The sequence below is a fragment of the Simochromis diagramma genome, unplaced genomic scaffold, assembly GCF_900408965.1.
Source record: "Simochromis diagramma unplaced genomic scaffold, fSimDia1.1 OVJJ01000802.1, whole genome shotgun sequence".
NCBI classification, from domain to species: Eukaryota; Metazoa; Chordata; class Actinopteri; order Cichliformes; family Cichlidae; genus Simochromis; species Simochromis diagramma.
In genome coordinates this window covers 4,234,940-4,256,107 of record NW_024387492.1, presented here as the reverse complement: position 1 = coordinate 4,256,107, position 21,168 = coordinate 4,234,940, and the positions used below count along the sequence as shown (strand labels likewise).

Sequence of the window (21,168 nt, the reverse complement as noted above, 5' to 3'; positions counted from 1 at the left end):
GAGGAGCAGGGCAATATCATACAAGTGTGACTGTTTACACTGGATAGAAGCAGTCTTTAATTCAATGAGAGCCCTGAAAGGAGCTTGTGGTTTTATTACACCAACAAGACCTCTTTTCTTTGAGCAAGCAGCTTGTAGGAGTGAAACGTTAATAAGCCCGTGTCCGCTTTTGCATTTCCTTAACAATCAGTGATACGGAGGGGGCAGTGTTTACTAAGGAACCGTGCTACTACAAAAAAAGAGTGAGATGTGGTGTGCTTGTTCTAGCTTGTGTATAAAATGTGTAAGATCTCTGATTTCACAGGCTATCGCACCTTAGCGTGTCCAAGTGCAGCTCTGCACAAAGACTGGCATGCAGGGGGCAAGCTGAGCAAGGAGAATCAACGGCTGATGAAAGAGTGAGTAAAGGAGTGAATGGAAAACTGAATGGTGCAACCTGCCGCTAATCACAAGTGAAATTCCCTTTTTACTCATTTCAATTGATCCACATTTGGATTCCTCTTTGCTCAATGAGTGAGTGCTAACTGAGGCTTCTGCTGCATCACCGCCTGCGTGCGTGACTTCGTGTGTGTGTGTGTGCCTGTGTTTGACTAGGCTTGTTTGACTTTTTAAGTAAGTAGTGTCAATGTGTCTGTCGCCGCATGAGTGTTTAAGTTTGTTTTTTTTAAACCCACTTAGTCCTCTTAGCCTGAAGAATTGCTAACAGGAAAGTACTGTTTAAAAGACCCTTTAGAAGACACTGTTATCTCACAGGTTAACTCACTTTAGAGTATCCAGACTGTGTTGGATAAACTGTGCATTCAAAAGAAAAAAAAGAAGAAAAAAAAAGCTCTTCCTCCTTTCTTTAATAACATACAGAGAAATAACCAACAAATGGCCTCTCTTTAAGGCATTACAGGCTTCATACATACTTCATTAAACATAAGTGGATTGCACATTTTAAATAAACCACAGATGGATTTCTTCAAAATGAAGAGGTTTGTTTTCGTCCCCCGACTCATCATTAAAGTCGAGAACTGTTGCACGCTGCCACTAAATTACAGCCACAGATACAGGATGCTCTCGAATAAGATATAGAACTGACACACGGCTCCTGTGGTACAAGCAATCAGTGGACTGTGTTTGAGACCAAGGTAGCTCAGTGATAACAGTGTTATCACAATGAACTGTGGAGAAACTATACAGTGGCTTTCAGTGTGTGTACTAAAATACTGAGTGTAGTTCTCCTGTCAACCACAACCAGTTGCAGCAGGAGGTGGCCCCTCCTGAGTCGGATCTGGTGGAGACTTCTTCCTGTTAAAATAGAGTTTTTCCTTCCCACTGTTGCAAAGTGTTTGATCATAGGGGGTTGTTTGGTCATTAGAGTTTTCTCTTCATTATTCTCTTGAGCTTACAATATAAACACTTTGAAGCAATTTTTGTTGTCATTTGGTTCTATATAAATGAAACTGAACTGGATGTGATAGTGAAAACTGATGTCAATTTTAGGAAACTTAGGGTCATAAACACTGACTGTGGTAACAACTAGTAACATAGACTTATTGTTACTAGTAACATACATTTATTGTTACTAGGCTGAGAAAAACATTGATGCCTCTGGTATATTTTCAATACATTCTGGTGGGGCTGTTCGATATAACGATATATATCGGGTGACAATATAAAAACATCTATCGTTTCATTTTACGCTATCGTTTGTTTCGTAGTGTGGCAAAATATAATGTTTACGGCAATATTTTTCCATCGTTTGATGGTCATTGTAGTGGTTATATTCATTTGCTAAAGTTCTCTCTTTCTCTTATATTTAATATGACCACGCTACGGATGGACAAGCGACTGTTTTTACGCGTTGCTGTTAGCAACCACGACGGTAAAACAATGGCGTGGCTCCGCCGTCTGCTTGTTTGTTTTGCATATTAACCTTTCACAATAAAGCTCAAGATCCTGTTGAGACTTTTCAAAATAAACTAAATCCCGTGAAAGAGTATGCAGTGTTTACTAGCGGTGCAACGATACACAAAATTCACAGTTCGGTTCGGTTCGATACTTTGGTGTCACGGTTTGATATTTTTCGATACAATCTGATCGAGAAATCACTCATCTTTGGAAAAGAGAGTTTATTACAGAGAAATGGCTCTTTCCAAAATAAAAGCTATACTATACGCTTCTTCTGGGCTATATTCTCAGCAGCATATTAAACATATCAGGTCCCCATAAGGAGAATCATGTGCTAACGGCTGTCTAAATGACTCCTGTAAAGTTTGTAGCATGCGTGCTTGTTGTTTTTGTCTGCTTCCACTTGTCTTTGCACTAGGATGATGTCGGTGTAAATGTGCAGTCATATTCATTGTGTTCCCACTAGTGCTGTCAGCATTAATCTGAAATTATGTTAACGCCACAACACAGCAAATCTCTGTTAACGAGCTACCGCAGATCCATGTGGATTGAGCATTGCGTGGCACATCCGACATACTGTTTTACTTTTGTCCATGACGCGTTTACCTTCAGGGTCATACGTCACATGAAGACCAAAATAGTTCCAAAGGCCAGATCTGAATGAGGGTGGGGGAGGTTCAATTTGCCATGTTGCAACGAGCTTAGCTTCTGTCTTGCTAGCTTGCGCTCAGTGGATCTGCACTCGACAGTGCAGCCTAGGCGGAGTAGTCGAACGCAGATCCACTGAGCTCTCAACACAGACAGCATCGTCAGAAGAAAAGTTGATCAAATAAATTAAAAATTTTGTATTGTTCAATACATATGCGTACCGAACCGAAAGCACTGTATACGAGTATCGTTGCACCCCTAGTGTTTACGGATGAGAAGCAAAAAAAGAGGCGTTAGGTGCTAAAAATTAAACCTTAGACTCAAACGTTAGAACAGGCTTTTCCCCGCAGCACGCTGTGTAATAAATATTCACACAGAAAACGGCGTCCGTTACAACTTATGTCTAAAAATGTATTGTTTCATGCATCGGCTAAAAGTCATATAACTGCAGGTACAGGACGCCCAGCTGAAAACACTTCATGCAAGTCGAGCTGCCCGAGATTGACGGAATTTACAGAAAATTTTAATTTTTTGTGATTTATATCGTTATCGGGATGATAGAAGTCTTATATCGGGATATGAGATTTTGGTCATACAGCCCTACATTCTGGCATTCTATAATAAGTATAATATGCCCGTCATTATCATTTTAGTACTGTTCTGTGAGTTACACTTTGATTCCCACTCCTAGTTGTTTTTCTCTAAATCCAATGTGAGCCCAACCTTTCTAAAAAAAAACTAAAAAAAACAAAAACCCAAACAAACACAAACTGGTGGGGGCCACTGAGACTGCACACAAACGCGAGAATAAATGAACTCTCCAATGTCAAATTCCTGATATAGGGTTCTCTTGGGCAGTGCATATAAAAAACTGTAATCAACATTTGTTTCTCTGGGACTGTAGCTAAAGAAGTATTATACTGTTGAAGGGAAGAATGTATTTTCCACACCAAATGACCCTCTTCTACCCATCTTCTTTGCCTTTTATAGTTGAGGATCACCCTGCTCACTCATGCTTCTCAGTCCCTGGTTACATAATCAAACTTCAGCCTGTGATGGAAACTGGCTGTCTTTCAGTCACACACACTCACTACAACGCCCAACTGTGGTGCTACAGAGCACATGCACGCACACACAGACACACACACACACATAATAACCACCACACTTTCCCACAACAAATACAAGCAGTAGGATCTCCCTCACTTTCAATGAGTAACTTCACTTTCCAGCGTTGTTCCATACTCAAAGCAGACTGATAAAGTTCTATATATAGCCATCATATTAACTCTCTTCCAAACTGAGTTACATGAAAAATGAACACACATCCTACTAGACTTAGCATCCACCTCGTAAATGGCAGCCCAAAGCCTTTGCCAAAGTGTGGATATCAGTATGTTTATGTGTGTGTGACAAAAAGAGTGCTAGAGTCTGTTGACCTCAGGGCCCATGACTACCCTCATTGAAGGAACACTGAGGCCTCTCAAAGGGAAATAAAGACAAGCAGGAGGGAGGGAAGGAAGGAATTGAGAGAAGGGCGAGGGTTGTCCCCGGGGTTATCAAGAATCTTTATCGCAGACATTTAAAGTACTGTTTGTTTGTCTGTGTGTGCATGTATGTGTGTTTGTGTGTCAGGGAGTCCCCTGAATGTGGTGAGGTCAAGGGGCCTGGCTGACACATTAGCACACTTAATCCAACCTTAAGACTGACACACGTGTCACTGGTCAAAGATTCTCTTGCCATCTGAAGACAGAAATTTAATAAGGAAGTTAACAGAAGCAGACAAATTACAAAAGACTTTCACATTACTTTGACGATCCATATTTCGGTGATGTTTTCAAGAAGCTCTGCAAAGGAAAAGTGCTAAGGCGAAAATAGAGTCCAAAAATATAACTAGAAATCCTCACTCTGTCTTTGCAGAGTGATGAATATGTGAAGCTGAAGCCCCCAAATGGAATATGGAAAAGACCATCTTTCAAGAGGTGATGCTGAGGAGATGGTATCCGTATCGGGTTAATAATAGAAATATGACCGGAACACTGGCATTAAAGAGAGAAGACTGTGCATTTAATTTTAAAAAGGCATTAATGTAGAAGCATAGACAAAATATTTAACATGTAATTAAAATGCCATAGTTCTAATGACTACCTTTCATGCAATGTGCTGCTGGAAGTAACACTCAGAATGCTTTTGTCTCAACACAAGCATTAGGTTCACATTAATATAGAGCAGTGTCAGCCACTAATTGAATTAGTTATCGCTGAGGAGGTACTTTTGGGGATGATATGCATATTCTAATACAGCTAGAGGCATTTGGGGACACAATCAGAATCAAACTCACAGCTTAGTCTTATCTTGGCGTAAATGGATTGCTGTATCACTCTGAGGTGATGGAGGTAGGAGCCTGTTAATTTGGGGATGAATGTTAGGTAACTGGCCTTTGCAGAGTGAAAATACCATATTATTCCAAAAATGACTGTTACGTCACAAAGTCACTGCTCAACTGTGCTGCATGTGTGTGTCTGCGCGTGCACATGTGTGTGTGAGACGGTCTCGTTTAGACCGGATTAGGAGGTCAGAGGTTCGCTCTGCCCTGTTACACACAGAATGCAGAGGGCCCTTCAAGACCAGGTTTCCCCAAATATGGTCAGGATTACTGAGGATACACATACGTAGATAATATTCTGGGTGAACTACTAGAAGTGCTTGAGTGGCATCTGAATTTTATTTGAAAAAGGTTTCCTTGTGCTCAGATAAACTCAAGCATCTTGGATTCATGATAAACATTGAAACCAGTTTGTGGTGCTCCTGCAAAAACAACACCCTGCTGAGTTAGAGACCTTAACAGGATTAAAATGCTCCAAATTAAAGGATGCTCAAAAGAACAAATTTAATTTGGGAAGTGCCCTGTCACATCTGTTTGCCAAAGATGCACACCCTCCACCCACTGCCCTTACTCTGCTCCATCTTACAGGACAGAAAAATTAAGGATAACCAAGAGAGAACATGTGCAACGAAGAGAAGCTTTGAAGACTTGAGACGGCAAGAACTGGATAGAGAGGGGGGGGGGGGGGGGGGGGAGTGGGTTGCTCACAAATATGGGACTTCTCCTATTGCCCAAATATGTACCTATTAAAAGAGAATTTGTGCCCCGCTGAGCTGCCGAGGAGGCAGCCAGAAGAAAGGAGCAGTGGAAATAGAACATGTCCATATAGAGAGGGGAGCTGAGGAGAGAGGCAGCACGAAGGGGCAGGGGTTAAATGCTTCCCCAGAATTTGACCTTTCCACTGGCGTGAACTCAGTGAAAAAAAGCCCCCCCCCCAAGTCCCTCCTGACTGACAGCCCAAGGGCCTACTGTGAGCATGATTGAGCAGAGACAGCTAAACTATTTCCCAAGAAAGCCCAGCTTCTAAATCAGCTCAATATGCAAGAATGATGTTTACAAATGTGTGAAAGCTCTAATGATGAGAGACTGAGACTTCTGCATGAACCTTGAAAACATGCAGCATTAGTCTTTCCCTGGCACTGACTGACAGGGGGGGAAAAAGAGAGAGAAAGACGTGAGACAGAAAAAGGAAAACCTGTCTCGACAAACAAACAGCCCACAGATGTTGCTCCTCTCTGACACGACTGGTCTCCCTAGCAACCCTGCTGGCCAGTAATAGCCTCTAGCTTGCCTGGCTGCAGCAGCGTCATGCAGACGCACACACAAATAGGCGCATTTCAGCCTCTGAATGGGATCCCAAAGGGTATTTTTAGAGACATGGGGACTCACTAGCCCACCCAACCCTTCCAGCCCTGAGGCAATACCAGAGAACACACATCTCTAAACACAGACCATCTACCCCTATCATTAAAAGCCCCAGCCACACACATAAGCACAGTCATAAAAAACAGATCCACAGAGTCCCTCGATTCTAGTAAACAAGCCCTTTAACTGGTGATCGGAGATAACTGGGAATTACAAATTGAAGGCAACTTGTCCTGTCGACGCTTTCTTGGGTACATTGAAAAAGCTCTCCCTGAACTACCCGCTTTATATTACAATAAAAACTAATAATAAAATGTATTTTCATTTTCTGCAGGAATACACTGGAGCTTCTTCTAAACATTACCAGCCTGTTCACTTAGTGTTTGTCTTGCTATTCAATGCATTTGAAGAAAAAGTCTTATAAGTGAGTGCTGGTATTCATACCAGTCACTTCCCACATTCAGATTCAACAGATGGTGAATGCAAAGAGGATTTTTACTGATTATTACAACAGAAAAAACAATGTTGCAACACCTGCCTCAGTGGGTGAAAGAAAATTACTCCTTGCTTGTCCTATACTTGCACCATCAGTGCATAACAAAGCTTAGTTTATTCTGCCACCCCAACTGAAGACATATTTTTAATTAAGATAAGATAAGATAACTCTTTATTGCCATTGCACAGTCATACATAGTACAATAGTACAATGAAATTGGAAAACTGTCGGCACTACATATAACACAACACGACCCGATACGACACATCACAACGCAACACAAACAACACAACACAGTATAATAACTTAGTAATAAAAAAGAAGAATAAGTGTATTTGTATTGCACACAGTTATTATTGCACATTAATTGTTATTGCACCTTGTTATAAATATAAATATTATTATTGTTACTGTTTTTACCATTGTTACCTCCCCCCCAAAAAGTCCAGGGAGGTAGCCAGTCAGGTCAGCTATTTGCATTGATCAGGGCTATTGCCCTGTTGTAAAAGCTGTCCTTGAGTCTATTTGTTCGGGACCTCAGCAGCCTGAACCTCCTGCCAAACAGCAGCAGTCTAAACACCCGGTGTCCCGAGTGTGTACAGTCCCGTAGGATGCTGCGTGCCCTCTTGAGACAGCGAGTGCTGTACAGGTCCTTCAGGGAGGAAAGAGGATGTCCAATGATTTTTTGGGCCATGTTGATGACCCTCTGGAGAGCCTTTCTGTGTGCTGTGGTGCAGCTGGAGAACCACACATGATGTAATATGTCAGCACAGTTTCAATGGAGCAGCGGTAGAAGACGGTCAGCAGCTCCTTCTTCAGGTCCATTTTTCTGAGGATTCTCCGAAAGTGGAGACGCTGTTGGGCCTTCTTTAAAAACCGCAGAGGTGTTAGAGCTCCATTGGAGGTCTGTGTCTATGTGCACACCCAGAAACTTGAAACTGGAGACCCTCTCCACACACTCGCCATTGATGCTGACAGGCTGCAGCTCAGACTTCCTCCTTCTGAAGTCAACTACCCATTCTTTTGTCTTGGTGGTATTGAGATCCAGGTTGTTATTTACACACCAATCTGACAGCCTCTGAACTTCAGCTCTGTACGCCGTCTCATCTCCCCTGAGATGAGCCCCACCACGGTGGTATCATCTGCAAACTTGATGACTGCGTTGTCTGGGTGGGTACTAACACCGTCATTATCTTTATTTAAAAGACTGTAATTATGTTTTCACCATAATTAAACATTTATCGATGTAATACACTCTAATCTATGCACTTATAATGATTTAAAGCTGTAAGGATAAGATTTCACCCTAAGTTTTAGGGGCATTGAGCAGCCACAGTGCAGCACCCAGTCAAGCAACAGAAGGTATAACAATTAACCAGTTGATATTTTGTTAGCACAGCTGGTAACTTCACCTTGCAGGGAAATTGTTCAAATGGACACAAATAGTAAAATTGAGTAAAATTGGTATTTGCAAAAAAAATACTCTGTTTTATAATTAATTTTTAAAAATTATCTGAAAATGTGGAGCCATTTTCAATACGGCCATCAACAAAGGCAAAAATAACAATAATAATAATTCAGATAAACTAAACTTGTCCTTTTTTATGTTAGTCAAAGATGTATGATTTTTAAACTATGTGGAAGTCAACATTGTAACTCTGGAGTTTCTTTTTTTAAGTAGGTCTGGGGCATGGTAGTACAAGTAATCCTTTTTTTCCAGTTACATCTCGTCGATGCACCACTAACTCTCCTCACTGGTTACCCATTTCTCTCCTATGGCCCCCAGAAGGTTTGTTGTTCATGCTGGCTCAGGGTTTAGAGTGGGTTGCCTCCTATTCAGAAGGTCAGTGGTTCAACCCTGAGCTGAAATGTTCTTAGGCAAGATACTGAACTCCAGATACCCCCTGATGCATTCAGTGGGTTTTCATTTGTGCAAAACAAAAAAAAAACAAAAAAAAAAAGTGTCTGTGGGTGCAGTGTTAGATGTGCTTGGGGTGTTAGGTGAGGGCAAAAAATAGTATTGTTAGATTATTTATACAGGGTTGGCCAATACAATAAATAGCAGTTAGTCAATGGAGCAAAAAGGTTCTCGGTCTAAACTTGTCCAAAGACACGTTTGTCAGGTTAACTGGTGATTCTAAAGTGACTGCTGGTGTATGGTAACAGTAAATTACTGTCTCACTGTGTTAGCCTGTGAAAAATATTGATGACAGGATCTGACAGCGTGAGAGAGATGAGCTAACGGTAAAGGAGCTAACTGAAATTCATCAAACGACTATAAATTATCACAGGATGAATGTTAAACATCCGAGTCCGAGTTTTACTTGAAACAAAGAAGCTCTGAAGAAGTTTTTAAGTTATAAAATTTCACTCACTTCTTGTCAAAAGGATTAAAAAGAGTAAAACCTCTGAAATGTATCCAGTGGTTGAAATTATGTTTTCCTGGATGGAAATGATGGTAAACTGGAAATTTCGAAAGTTGGATTTTTCACAATAATGCCTAGACAGAGACAAAAAAAGCAAATGTTGGTGTTTTTATCCACTTTTGAAAGATTGTTTCAGTTTGCTGCTGCACTGTGTTGGTTTTTCTTTGGTGTACACGCCAAATACAAAATTACCAAGTGTATGTCTCTTTGATCTGTGACACTTTAAAATCTGTTAAACCTTTTAGCAGAACTGTGTGAAATATCACTTAATAACTTGATGTTTTTCCCTATTCCGGCACATAATTTCCTCACGTTTCATTGACTGAGTCATTATTCACACAGATTTCTGGCTCAGTTAACTCACAACATTAAGTCTTGTCTGTTAGGCTAATCCTGCACTGTCTAACACACTTTGCTGAATTGAAAAGACAAATGACTACTAACTGTACTCAACATAAGTATGTATACTGTATACCTACCATGCTGTCATGTGCCATAAATATGTACATTTTTTACAGAAATGATGCTCTGTTTTGCAAAGGTTAAACCAATTTGTAGTTCAAGCTAGCAAGGGAGCTGATGATTACATAAAGGAATGAAAAACACTGAAAGCCTCTGTATTGTATATGTGGGAGGTGAATCTGAGAGTACTTACCAGGTGACAGACAGGGAGACAGAAAACTGAGGGGAGGGGAAACACTGGAAGATAGCAGTGGACCACTCTAGAAAGAGAGGGGGAAAAAGCAAACGGGAGGGGGAGAGAAAAGAAATTTAGTCCAATTTGCAGATACGTGCTAACTTCATTATTCAGCTTCCTCTCATACACTTATAGTCATATTACAGATGATTGTGATGCCTTTAGGAAAGACACTGACAGAAAAAAAGATGTACACGAGCATGTTCCTACACAACTGTTCACACATACACAACGCACACACTGGGGTGTAATCACCAGCTCCCCAGTAATGTTCCTCATCCTATTTGGCAAGTGCAGAATTTTAATCATTCCTCTGGCTTCTGCTAAATAAACTTTTAATGGAAGGCGCTTCCCGTAAGAAAGGCTGCCTCTGTCAGAGAGATTGGTGGAAATGAGCTGGCAAATTAGACAAACGGCACCACCTCCACATCTGCTCTGCAGCAGCTTCTGAGAGGCAGGTATGTCAGTGAAAATAAAACAGAGTCTGCTAAAAGCTTAAAACGTAAATGTAAAACACAGATTGGGTCAAAAGGTGCAGACAGAGAGGCAACGCGGATGAGTGAAACAAGAACCAAACTATAGATGGAAAGGAGAAGATAATCCCCCTTTTGGCAAGGCATCTGGTACCTCAGGCCTGAAGACAAGAAAAATTCCTCATCATTTCCTGTACTTAGGAGTGACCGTGATTCTGCTTGTGTCTCTCACATCACCATCACATGGCTAGAACAGGAACAGGCCAGTAATGGTTTCTTTATACAATCACTTTGCAAGATAAACTTTGCCAAATAAGTGTAGACAGCAGAAGCTAGATTTCAACAAGTAAAGTGAGGGAAAGTTGCTGCTCTTAAGGTTGTATTTCCATCTGGGATTATGATTGCTTGTTAATGTGGAGATTTTTGAAAGCCCAATAAGAAATATATTTTGTGACAGGTTCCTCTCGTGAGTTCCAGCTTTAAACATACTGCAGTTGTTGTCCAAATTAATTAGAGAAACTAACACAATGTCAATATATGGACTGTTTTTATATTTGGATAGAGGTCCTTTGCAGTCAATGACTGCCTGAAGTCTAGAACCAGTAGACATGTCAAAATGCTGCATTTCCTCCTTTAAGATTATGAGGCTTTACGGCAGCCACCCTCAGTTGCTGCTTGTCTGCTTTCAGTTTGCATACAATAACTGAAAAGATGCTGAGCCAAGACGAGGTGACTGGCATGGCCACTGAAGAATATTTTATTTATTTAAACTCTTGAGCAGTATGCTTTGGGTCATTATCTATCTATCTGTGAAGCGCTGTCTGATTAATTTTGCAGCATTTGGCTGAATCTGAGGAGAGAGTGTAGCAAGTGTAGTACAATCCATCCTGGTGCACATCATCAATAAACATTAGTGACTTAATGCCACTGGCAGTTATACATATCCATGCCAGTTAATCTTGGTTTCATCTGTCCAAACCGTGCCGTATAATCAGACCTTCCTGTTATCAAGTATAACCAGTGGTTTGAACCTTATGAACCTGCTGTATTTACATTGTACATGCTTTGTATTTACATAAAGGTATCTCTTGATTGTAGACTTTGACAGGGATACGCCTACATCCTTGAAAGTGTTGACTTGGTTAGATGTTGTAAAGTTGTTTCTCTCAACAATGAAACTGTCGTCACACACTCGAGTTGTCTTCTGTGGTTTTTCAGGCCTTTTGGTGCTGCTGAGCTGCTCGGTGCGTTCATTCTTTTTGCACCACACCTAATGTTTTTGCGACTTCTCCCATAGGTTTGCTTGTTTGGTTTGCACTGACGTCTCTCAGCACCCTGTTTTTAACATTATAGTAAAAAAAACTATAACTTCAGATATTATGCCCGCATCATTTGTCATGAAATAATGAGGGAACAGGCTTGACTTGGCCACGAAACTGCTCGTCTATCCAACTTCTGATTAATTCCTAACTTGTTAATTAAAAATGTTTGTAAACAAAAAACAAACAAAAAAACCGACCAAAAAAAACAACATTAAAGCTGAAACGCTGCACTTGAGTCAAGTACTTGGAAGTACAAGTGCAAAAATTGTGTTTTGTGCAACTAATTATTGACCTCACTCTACATATATACAACATTTTTACTACCAAAAAAAATCACCTCCAAAAAATCCCAGCATCAGCTGGGCCTTGCAAAAAGCAGGCCCATGTAATGAAGTTAATACAGAGCTTGGTATTGATCTGGCACCATCTATTTTGAGTCATCTGCTTCCGATCCCTCTCTCCCCCTCTTCATGTAGATAGGCCTCTCCCACAGTTGCAGCTTATGTAGATCAAATATTCCACATGTCAAGTGGACTCACTGGACAAGAGCTGTTCACAGGCCTCTTCAGCCAGGGTAGAGCATCAGCAGATACACTGTGTATCAAAAAAGCCATGACACATGTACAGACACCAATATTCATGTTCTGCTAAGTAATTTAGTAAGAGCCCTATAAAGAGAACAGGCTAACAATACTTGGGTCCTGCTTTTTCACCAGGCCTCTTTTATCCATCGACGTAAGAATGAATCGACATAGGAAAGATGTAAAATACTACTGCTGCTGTTACTACGGATAATAATAAGTAGAAGAAAATAAGCGATGATGCTGCTAAGTGGACACAGATATTTTACACTTTAGCAGACAAAGCTAACAAACTGGAACTCAATTGTGCTACCATGGAAACTCCAACCAGCAGCACAGCTAAAAGAGTTCAGTCATGAATACACAATATCAAACAAAAAATAGATGTTTCTTGCTACACCTCTTCTTTCTGTGCATCTGTGCGGACACACACATGCACACACATGAGTATATTTTTAGTAGGTGCTATTCTAAGTAACATCCAGCCATGCGGTAATCATTCCTTTGATTAAAGCAACAGGTAAGAAGCTGCTAATCTCTCCCCTGCCTGTCACAGGATTTAAATGGTATAAACAGTAACAGCTGTGCCAACCATCACTCAACAAATGACGGCTTTACAGGGGAAGCACACAGGGGTGCTGATTAAAACAACAACACTGCCAACCGCACACACTCCCGCAGGTATCACAGGATGGGATCTGGCCGGGGAAATGACATTATCCGTGTTACCTGAAATAGCCTAATCTGAAAATAATACGCCATTATCTACACATACAAGCTTACACCAAAATGCCTCACATAAACTGGTCTGGAGGTGAAGAGAATGACAGTTCAAGTACTAACGGCATATGTCCCCGCCTCAGGAAATCGACCCAACCCAAAGGCTGACGCGCAGCTCTCTGTGGGACACGCTGTTGACGGCTTTGCTGCCATGAGCAGCACCTGTCAGGGCACTGAGATGATAATTCTCATTTGGCCCCCGATTGCAACTATGTTGAGAGTGACTCTGAAGGGACATTAAATAACATCAGCTCTCAAAACGACCAAAGGAGGACTCTGAGAAATCCCTCCCCCCGTGTTTGTGTGCAGCTGTGTCATGCAGGATAGTTTGTTTTCTCAGAGGACTAAAGTAGGAAAACCAGACTGAAGACTGGGGGATAGAAAGCTTGACAAACATTAACACTGAAGTTACACTTCACCTTTCATACATCACCATTTCATTATAATAGCTCACACCAGTCTACTGTCTGTAATGCAGTTTGGAAGGTGCCATCAGGAGCTAGTTGGCTGATATCTCCTACATTTACAAATTTATGCATTTCACAGAAATTTTTTTCAAACAAATCAGAGCATAAAAATTACATTTTTCAGTTTTATGGGGATTATGTCTTTATGTCAATGTAAGGTTTCCAGTTGAGGCTCCTGGAAGTTACTAAATCCCCCGTTTCCAGTTTCTGAAAATAACCTGACTTAATGTTACAGACATGAGTCTGCTAGGACTAGAAACTTGTCACCATGGCATTAAGACTTTTGTTGTGTCTAGAATCCCATTTCTCTGGACTTAGACTTTCTATTATGTGCATAAATGTAGCTACATGAAGTACACTAAAAGTATCTAGATGGTGTATTCATAACTATCAAGATGTAGAGTGTGAAATAAACTAAAATACCAACAAACTCCAATGGCTTTATTCTCATGGCACGGTGAGCATGTTTTGGTATGCAGGCCTTCATCTATCAACACACCGAATCTTTTCTATTGGTGTTCCACTAATTGGGGCCTTCCAAATATGGTGTTCATCCAAACCTAGGGTGAAAGTGGAAAATTCCAACAGTAAAATTCCACCAATAGGAGGAGTCTTCAATAACCTGGACACATCCAGAAGCCCAAAAAGATACCAATAAACATTCATCAAATTCAATCCAACTCATACAAAAAAAGACCACACAGCTGCACTGACCACAAATAACATAAATGCATCAATAAAGTTTATAACAAAGAAGTTATTTTTTTTAAGCCAGGATATTTACTAGCCTGTTTTTATAAATCCAATAAAGTTTTTTTTTAAGAACTCCTTTGTCTATTACTTCTTGTATTGTATTGTAGGTTGAAGGGTTACTGTTATGAAAGTCCAGGTAGTGAATAGCCACAAGCTAGTTAAATGTTACCGCTGCATGTTACTGCTGCTAGCAGACAAAACAAAACTACCCGTTGAAAGTAACACTCTACCCAAAGAAGTACCTGTTGTACGAATGGAAGTATTCAAATTAAGTAATAATGTTTGCGTCTTATCTTTGGTGGTGACTCTAAACCCCAGAACGTAGCTTTTTTCACAGCTGCTGAAGGAGTCCACAACAACTTTTAAGTAGGACCTTTATGTATGCAGTACCTATTAAGAATCAGTTTCACTAACTGTGGTTAATTAGCAACATTAGTAACGTTTATGAAAGACGAACATTTAAAAATCAAGATCCGAAATCATGAACCTCTGAACGATTCAGACATGTGGAGCTCTTCTGATTGTTTTTGTTGCTGTGGCAACAAACAAAGGGAAAAAAACGAACCAAAATACTTCTATATGTTCGTAAACTGTATCCACAATCACTCAATACAAATATTTTGAGTAACATACTTCTATACTGCAAGGAATAGTGATAGTGAAGTTGTGCAGTATACCATTCAGCACCATTTTCATGAACTGCATAAACACCAGCCTAATTTTTTTTATATGACTAAAATGTACAAATTACAATTATTTAGTGACAAACCTGAAAACATGAGGAAAAATGAAAGAAATGCATCTCTCTGGATACCTCACGTCTTCTTCGATTCAACACCAAGTCACACACATCAAAACACATCAGCAAATATTGACCTTTTTACTTACTTAGCATAATTTAAAAAGAAAATTGAGAGTAAACAACAGTTGTATAACAATGACTCTGTAAGAACTGGTGTTGTTTAACCGGCTTTAAAATCTCAAAACTCCAACACAACTTAATTTGAAGCAACCAAAATGCTGCATCCACTTTAGTGATAGTGCCGGATGACCTCTTCGATGAATGTCCACTCTCTGCAACCTTCGAAAACGGGGACACGGACTAGTATTGTAGCGTGGAAGCGGTTAAAATCTAAAGACTTTAACTCAATACTATCACCATTCATTGGAACTTACGTTCGGTTTCTGCTAACACTGCAGTATAAACAAAATGAGTCATGCCAGGAGCGGTGCTAGAAGCTCTCTCAACTATTTATGAGGTTTTTTTGGTTTTCATCCTTTTTTTTCTCCCAATAGATTCATGTACTACAATCCATCAGAAAGACCCACGCAGGCATGAATGGAATAAATAACCTGAAACATCACTCTCTTTACTGTCTTCACAGTAGAACGTGGGTGAAATTGAAATAGGAGGTAAAGACAAAGAGGGCGGCATCCTGAGAGCGGTAGAGAACAATGGAGGAAGGGAGAAAGGCAAGCAGACAAAGACAAAGCTGCACAGGCACCAAAACATTTCACATACACTTTGACTTTTCAATTTTATTTTTTCTGTGTGATGCTGTCAGAAGCCAGCTCCCTGAGGGCCAAAGAGTGAGAGGCAGCCAAAGAGAGTAAAATCCTGGCAGAGAGAGAGAGAGAGAAGGTGAGCGGGAGGATTTTTCTGCTTAGTGAGTCAGAGAATATCGCTCGCTTTGCCTTGGAGAATGATGGACGACTGTCTTTAACAAGGAAAAAATTAGGTCTTGGTCTCTCTGCGCACATCAGACACAAACTGAGAGCACTTCTCCCCTTCCGCCATTGTGCAGGCTAATTAGTAGATTTTATTAGCATGGACCAATGGTAGGAAACCATTCAACCTCAGCTAATAGCTCATAGCTATTACACAGCATAATTTGTGCTGCTATGACATGAAAAACTGTCGGGATTAAGTTTCAGACCAGGAATCTATAACACTGCAGTCATCCATCTGCCCAATGTTATATAATACAGGTTCATTATAAAAATAAAAATAAAAAAATCATTCAAAAATGAAAACAATGTCTCTCCACATGAGTGTTTTTGACATTTTCAAAGAAATGTCTGTTCACCATAAAATGCATGTCCTTCACATGCAGAGGTTATGCTCATGTAGGTGTAAGAAGGCAGCCGAGGACTGGCTGATTAGCTGTAGAGCCACATGATAGAGACAAGTGAATGTGGATATCTGATTCATGCCCAGGTTATTCTATAAAATCATCTCAACAATATAAATTGAGTTTTTGAAGGAGTTTAAAAAGACAAAATGGTTACAGAAGTAAAAAAAACAAAAACATTTATGCATTTATTAACAAAGCTTAGGCAATTTTAATCCAAAGACTCTCCTGAATACATAAAAAACATCCAGTCTTGGTGTGCCACCTATGTAATTTTTAATTTTTTACTTTTTTCATCTGTTCAACATAATGGTGCAAAGGACTGGGTGGTTCCTTTGTTCTTATTTTCAAAGTTGTGCCGCTACACTGCTCTCACCAAAGCTGCGTACTTAGTTGGACTTAGTTGCTAAGATATGGTGGATGCTTTGGTCATTAAAATCAGCATAGCTGAGAGTCTCTAGAGTGGCAGCTGATTATTGCTCCTCTGCAAATACAAGTCTGTGTATTCCTGCAGACACACATGCATACAAAGCAGCAATTCACACATAACGTTTGGCAACTGGTATTTGAAAAAGGCTGTACTGTTAGAAGAGATTGGTGAGAGGCAAAAACGACAAGAAAGAGAACGTGGTTCTCTCTGATGTTGCAGGTTGTGATTATCATGTTTTTGCTCACAGCTTTAAAATTAATTTCAACATTTTTTTAAACTTTGACCCCATTTTCACCTGTAGGCACTAAAAGCAGCAAACACCTGCGTGAAAGAAAAGGTTCTTGTTTTTCCATGACCCTAAAGCAAGGCAGAGCAGAGTCATTTTATCCAAACATGCACTTACACTTTGCTTTTTCAGCCAGCATTGCTGTGACTCACAGCTGACACTCTTCCACAGCTTGAGACGCCATCTAATGCTTCAAGTCAAGCCAAACATAACAATATGAAACATGTGCTGCTAATGGTGTGTGAAAAGCTAATGATTTGAGTCTGCCACATGTATTGGTCCCGTTCTCATTTTCAGGTCAAACATGGCTGAATTCAGCAAAGATGCTGCCACAACAATTTGTTTTTGATGCCCTGTGCATCTAACTGGCTTCTAGACTACATTGGCTGAATCACAGAGCCAAGATGGTAACAGATGATTTTAAATTTTTTTTGCCTTATGCAACAGTGAGGACGGACAAGGACAAGAAGTCCCTGGCACTTTACAAAACGTATTAACCTTTCATTTATTTGTTCTTCTTGTTAGTCTATTAACACACAAAGGATTGACAGGAGATGATGAATTCATGTCATCCCACATGAATGTTTATAATTTGACCTCACTGACCTCACTGGCTGACCGTCTACTGTACACTCTAACACAGATGCACGGTTGTATTATATTACTCCTAATATCAACCAGACAGCTGCTTCTAGTTCACATTAAAAACACTTCAACGACACAATGCTGGGTGCCTTTGACTGCGAGGAAGGCAGAAATTTCAATTTGCCGCAGAAAATGAAATGGACTACACATTCATCAAAAATCGTCACCAAATTATTTTTCATTAAAGAACAAACAGAGCAGCCAGAGTAAGCTATTAGGTTAATATCCGATCTCTGCAACTCCAACTCCTCAACGTGGCAACCAATATGCTCTCAGTTGCTGAGCAGAAAACATTTCACACTGTGTGCAGCATGAAATCTAATCAGCTTTTAGCTGTAAAAATCACACAGTAGTAAAGAGTTAAGCACGGCGACTGCATTTTGAGTAATCTGAATGTTTGTTCATACTTTAAGCCGTTGAGGAGAGCAAATTGATGGGAAGCTAAGTATAACCGTGTGTAATAATAAACAACATGTCCACAGACTGATCTAACAGGATGTTTGACCTCCTTAGATTGTCATCTTGACTTCTGCAGAAAAGTGACTTGAACCAAAAAGTACAAATAAAATTACCGGTGCATTTGCATAATGAGGTGCATGTCTGGAAGAGGCTTTTAATTGAAGGCCTAAGGTGAAAGTAATCATTGCTTTCAGTGCTGCAGTGAAACTGCTCATACAGTTTTCTTCTCACTGTTAATTCAAACTCTAGCAGGTTTACTAAATAATAACAGGAGCTTCATAAACAAAAGGAGTTTGTGTGTGCTTACTGAGCCACTCTCAGTGAAACACACAACTATTGTGTTCTGTGTTTGATGTTCAGCCTCTTTTCAGTTTTATTTATTTATAATACTGTGCAATGCAAGTATTGAGCCACCCCTCATGTATAAGGCAAAATATACGCAAGTTTAAACTATTCCAACAAGCTTGAAAGACTCTAAACTCTCTTAGGCAGCTTTCTTGTAATGTTTTTAAGCAGTCTTTACTCTGCATTTATAATTCCATTAACTTGAACAAAATCCTTTTAACGAAAATGCAGCCCAACATGAGAGAGCCTCCACCGTGTTTCATACATGGCTGGAGACATACAGCCATCTAAAGTTTAGGTTCTTTGCCAAGATGACTTTTACATGTAGACAAAATACTGGTTCGCCCCTTGAGTTAGGTGACTTTTTTTTATGCTTAACAGTTTTTTATGCTACAGGGAGTGCTAAGTATCTTAAACAAAATATTCCTCTAAAAATGGTCAGGTACAAGAACTGGACTGAAGATGAGTAAATGAGCGGCCTGATGTCCTAAAACTAAACTTTGGGAAACAATTGCTCAAGACCCCTTTAAAGAAATTAGCAGAAACTCTGGCTCCTTGGAAGCAAAACATAAGGAAATGAGAGGTGACTCGAGAAATTGGCACAGTACTCTCTTGATTTGTCATTGCTTTTAAAAGAACATGAATGTATAATGCAAAAACATGCAACAAGTGAACCTTAGAAGGCACTACTAGGACACAGAGACAAAGCTTGTTGAAGCTCTAGAGATCGTCTTCCGCAAATGGAAACGTCTTTATAATTCAGCAAGTGCTAGGAACAATCATAGATATATGTACTGTATATGCATGTGAACGCAATGTGTGATATATAATTTACAATTTCCTATCTAGTAAATATATACAGCATATAGAATTTCCTAGTCTATGTCGTGTGTTATAATTGCGTCACCTAAGGAAAATGTCTGAGCATTTTTCACTGGAAAATTTACATCTGTCCTCTTACCATGTGCTTCGTGACACTTTTCTAAACTTCACATTGCTTCTACAGTTTGTTATGATAGCCATCTAAAGGAATTATGTGCTAAGGACAGAGGTTTGTTTAAATGACATGCAAGAAGTGGCTGATGAAAAATGCACGAGGCTCTTTGACAAATTTCTGGCAGTGCTTGGAAAGCCATGTGAAGGGAACTATTCGCCTATTAAACCCAGTGTTTATACTCCACCTAAAATCTGTTTGTTTCGCTGCTTGTACTTTTCAGTTTATGAGTTACAAACTCCAAAGAAAGCCTCCAAAAGAAATGCCATTAAAATCCGCTTTGTCTTTCAAACCAAAAAAAAACCAAAGAAAGACATAAATTAGGCCCATATTAACGACTATATCTACATATATAGCAGGAATTCCCCTGCAGCCATTATTATTATCCAAGTCAACAACAAAGTAAAGACAATTGTGCCATGTACTGTGTTCTGCATTTCCACTGAGCTGAGCAGGGTAAATGATAAGCTAATCTCTGAAGTGTTACATAATTGCTATCTTGTAGAGTAGTGGGCTGCCTAAAGAGACCCCTCTGGCACACACACACACACAAAGTCATGTTATGATAATGCCACAGGACATTACAGGAAACTCAGCAAAAAACATAATCCGTAATCCAACCTGAACATCTTTATATCACTGCTATATAATTTAAATTAAACACACACACACACACACACACACACACACACACACACTACCACAAGGGCAGTGTTGTAGAGAGAGGAAGAAGCAACATTCCTGCTGTTTATCAAGTCATCTGATCAGGCCAGCAAGTCATGTGTTGAAACTGTGTTAGAGGCTGGGCGGGATGCTTTAGGCTAACCCTCGCCCTATGTACTCTGCAGTTTTCAGAATCTTAACTTATTCTCTCACAGTGCTCTCTGTCTTCATGTAAATGACTGGTATCCTCCCAAAAACACACTAACGCTCCACTTTATTTTCAACAAACACCTAAAGAAGACACTTAAGACCTCCCTGCATTTGCCCCATTTGTAACGCAAACAGATAAACCATTAAAAGCTTGATCGATAAGTCTGTAAAATATCTGCTAATTTTCCACTTCAAGTACTGACAGTGTTGATAAATGTGATAATTTTGCTGACTGCAATGATCCTCGTCGGTGCGTTGTGAAGCCGTGGGCTCTCTATTACGGGCCTGGGATGGTTAATAATAGCTATCCAGGAGAGGACGGTACAGAATCACGTTTTGCATTCTGGAGCGAAGGTCGACAGTTTAATTGGAAGTGCAAATTGCGTTCACATGTATCCCCACAGTGGATTGAGCCATGGGTAAAGTGAATGCGCACATTGCAAGCGTGTGCGCGTTTAACAAAAGAGAGGGAAGGGTTCGTCCCAACGTATTTTTAGACCGACGCGTGGAGCCGAGCCACAGTTATTATCACTGAAGTGTTGTTTTTACTCCTCAAATCCTCTTTTGCACAAGCTCAGATACTCCTGCTGCCCGCTACTGAATCAGCGAGGCCGATGCTGCCAATTTTTTTATTAAGAAAGAGTAAATATTGACTTGATGACTGTAGCTTCCATCTGTTGGTGTGAGAGTAAGAGTCTCGCTCGCTCTCTATCT

The 21,168-nt window shown here is 40.1% G+C and overlaps 1 protein-coding gene across 8 annotated transcripts in view; it reads right to left on the bottom strand.

The window, feature by feature from the left end:
* Positions 1-21,168, bottom strand: part of LOC120724672 (1-phosphatidylinositol 4,5-bisphosphate phosphodiesterase beta-4-like) — a 68,710-nt gene that overhangs the window by 36,455 nt on the left and 11,087 nt on the right. For 6 of the 8 annotated variants that reach the window (XM_040016972.1, XM_040016970.1, XM_040016978.1 and 3 more), the window contains one exon: positions 9,873-9,939. The exons of the other annotated variants lie outside the window; for them this stretch is intronic. The gene's annotated coding sequence lies outside the window, so the exon portion shown is untranslated. The remainder of the gene's footprint in view (positions 1-9,872; positions 9,940-21,168) is intronic. 8 annotated transcript variants of the gene reach the window in all.